This window comes from Nanorana parkeri, unplaced genomic scaffold (assembly GCF_000935625.1).
Source record: "Nanorana parkeri isolate BGI_ZX_2015 unplaced genomic scaffold, ASM93562v1 scaffold1007, whole genome shotgun sequence".
NCBI classification, from domain to species: Eukaryota; Metazoa; Chordata; class Amphibia; order Anura; family Dicroglossidae; genus Nanorana; species Nanorana parkeri.
Window position 1 is genome coordinate 151,000 of NW_017307275.1, and position 3,939 is coordinate 154,938.

The window sequence follows — 3,939 nt, forward strand, 5'->3', positions numbered from 1 at the left end:
AGTAAATCCATAAACCACACATACCAAATACACTGCCTATATAATTTGAGGAAAACACTTTAATAAAATAGTTCTTTTACCATTTGCTAATTAAAAAAAAAATTCCCCGGATTTCATTTAAAAAATCTGGTCTGACCTAAAAGTCATGGTTACCAACAGCCTTTTTGCAGTGTGTGGAGATTTGTAGTAGATAGTGATAGCTGTCAGCTATTCATTGCAGCGAAACATAGTTGCTGTTATACAGTTCTGCAAGCATGTACTATATAAAGTACTATATAAAGTGTTGTATAATGCTACATTATAAAAGTGAATTGCACCCCATTCTATATTGTAATAAATAACAGTGAAGTGCAGAATGATATGGTTCCATATTATTGTGTAACCACCTCTGTGTTCTGTGTTCACAGTGAATAGACCAAACAGTCCTTTTTAACTTTTTGTGTGTGTCAGTTGCTGTTTAGCTGCTTTCAGTTTTGTTTTTGTTTGTTTGGGGGTTTTTTTTTATTTTACAATTTCATATTTTTTTAAACTTTCATTTAGGTTTCTAAAAAATATATATATAGAAAGTTCTGGTTCCGGCGCCAGATGAACTAGCGGCGTTCACCGGAGCTCCGTCCCCGCCACATCCTCATATTACGAATCTGCTCCGAATCACCCCACAAACGGGTCATCTGATAGCCTCGCTGTTCCCTGGACGACATGGACAGGTTTGTGGCACGATCTCAGCCGGTCCACCGCAATCTCTCCTCTCTGTCGGCTCCGGCTGAAAAGGACATGGCTGATGCTATAGATTTGGGTGAGACAGACGTAACGCCACCCCCGCCCCATATCGATTACCAGCAGCTGGTGGCCGTTGTGACCTCACATTTGAAGGCAGAGATGGGGACCATTATAGCCGAATCCCTGAAGCTGCATATGGGGCCCCTGACAACGGCCATAGAAGCCCAGACCACCAGGCTGCAGGCCCTGGAAAACCGCATAAGTGACTTGGAAGACCATGCAGCTCGGGCTGATAGATCACTGACTGAGGATCAAAAATCGATTCAATATTTATAAGACAAGGTGGATGACCTTGAGCACAGGTCTCGCAGAAACAATCTTAGAATCATTGGGATCCCTGAATTGATTAAACTTATAGACCTACAGCACTTTTGCTCCTCCATTGTCCCCCAAGCCATGAGCATAACGTCTCACTGCGTGGTGGAAAGGGCCCACAGAATGGGACCCCTCAAAGACACTGATAGACCCAGGCAAGTAAGTTATTATCCGATACTTGGACTATTCAGATAAGCACCGTCTTCTGCAAACCTACAGGATGCAGCGCCAGTTGGTGGCGGGGGGTCACAAGCTTTTACTTTTTGTAGACTATTCGGATGAATTGTCTAGACTACGTCTCTCCTTCCATGAGGTGTGCCATAGACGGATCAAATTTGTCCTGGCATACCCCGCTATCTTACGCCTGACAGATCCGGATGGCAACCAAACCCGCTTCACATCTACTGCCCAGGCCAAGGCATACGTCGACAGGCATCTGTCTGACCCCCAAGGGCACTCCAACTCCCCACTCAAAAGTCTTCAACGTAAAAAGAAGGCCTGAAACCCAAGGAGGCTAATGCTTTTGTTGTCTCCTCCGTGGGCCAGCCGAACAGGCAGTTGAAGTGCCGCTACGACCCACCTTAAGCTACTGCGGTTCTGCAGTGGTATGTTTTATTGAAAATTTTTTTATTTTTACTGTTTTTTCTTTTCTTATCCGCTGCAACGGATCTCTCCCGCAAGTGGCGGGGCGCAGCAACCAGAAGCTACATGCCCCACTATCACATTGGCTCAACCAGGGGTGGGACGTATCCCCCTACCTGTTGACCGCCTCGTTACACACCGTCATCTGGAAAAAAGGAAGTCCCTGAAAGGTATATGCACCTACCTTACATGTTTGTTCTGTTTACTTCTCAGACTTTATGTGCTCCAGGTTTGGATCAACAGTTCATGCTTTGCCATATGGATGACAACCTCTCTCCATACTTTGCTCATCGCCGTCTTGCCTAGTTGGTTACATCTCTCCTCTCTCGGTATCGTGGGACCTGTGGACCAGGGTTGTTTCCGGAGCATTGGGACAGCGGTAACGACTCATTCTCTCTCTTTATTGTTTTTTTATGATCACAACATCATACAGATTTATCCTTAAAAATCACCTCTTGGAACGTCAAAGGGCTCCGGACCCCGCAAAAAAGGAGACAAATCCTGCGCCATCTTAAAAAACTGAAAGTGGACATCGCTTTACTGCAAGAGACTCACCTCCACCGTGATGATGTCAACCACCTCAAACAATCCTGGGTGGGATCAGCTATAGGAGCACTGTCCAACGGCCGATCTGCAGGTACAGCTATTCTTCTAAGCAGAAACTTACCTTATTCTTTATTGTCTCAGCAACATGACCCGATGGAAGGTAGATGGTCTCATGTTCTTATTCAAATAGGACAAACTGTTTTTGATATCTGGAACGTGTACGGCCCTAATGCAGACAATAAGTCCTTCTATGACAAACTCCTGTCTAGCCAGTCGCCAGCTGCCCCTGATACTTACGTACTTATTGGGGGTGATTTCAATGTGTCCCCGGTCACATTGGAAGACCGCTCCTGGACCAGGGGTCGCCCTTCTAAAGCCACCCTCTTACAGGATAAGAATTTGTACGCAATGATCCAAGCCGGAGGCCTTGTGGATGCCTGGCGCTTCCTTCACCCCTTGGAGCGGGAATACTCTCACTTTTCTCATGCCCATGACTCTCTCTCACGCCTGGACTTGTTGCTTACCTCACCCAATCTGATATCAAAAATATCCACTGTGACTGTGGAGGACATGTTTATTTCCGATCACGCCCCGGTGACAGTTGACATCCACCACTTGGGCCTTTCCTCCAGGCTGCTGATATGGTGTCATCCATCATACTTAGCTACCGATGACACGTTTCAGGCCCACCTGGTTTCTTGGTGGAATTAATATGCTTCCGATAACGCCTTGCATAGAGAAGAACCTATTCTCTTCTGGGAGGCGGCAAAGGCAGTCCTGAGAGGCAGGATTTTGGCTTATGTCTCCTCCCAAAAGAGATTGACCAGACAGAGATATGTGGCGGCATGCACGATGGCCAGGACAGCCTACTTAACGTATAGACAGGATCCTACCCTCCACAACAAATCACAGTGGACCCAAGCTAAACAATCATGTGATCACTAGATTGCCCAGTACGATCTACAAATTCGCTCCCATAAAGAAGTAGAGTATTTCAAATTCGGCAATAAAGCAAGCAAATTGTTAGCTAACCTAATCCGGTGACAGTCCGCTCCCTCCCATCCGTCATATCTAGCTCCAGCCATAGAGTTTCCACGTCTTCCCCATTATTTGATGTGATATCGTCCCTTATATGCACATATAGATTATTTTTTACGTAAATGCAAACACCCCCCCCTCTTCTCCCACCTCTGTCTCTCCTAAACAGGTTATACCCCTCTATATTAGTAGCCCAGTCATGCGTGCTGTCCAGCCAGGTTTCCGCTATACCCACTATGTCGAAGTCCTCTTCAATTAACTTAATTTCAAGCTCCTCTATTTTATTTGCCAGACTTCTAGCGTTGGTGTACATACATTTAATTCCTCTCTTTTTGTGGGACAAAAGTTTACTACCTTGTTGTTCCCCACTATTTTTATTGTTATTATTCTGCCTTGATTTCGGTCGTCCGTTGGTAGTTATACTTACATGTGCCAACGGATTTCCTATATTGACTGGAGTGAGCCCACTATTATTAACTCCTTTTTTACTACTTTCTGTGTTATTTTTATCTACTTAAACTCATTGACAATGGGGGGGAACTCTCCTCAGATCCTACTGAGGTATGTGACATATTTTGCACGTATTATCAATCCCTATACGCAGCTGAGACCGGAAAC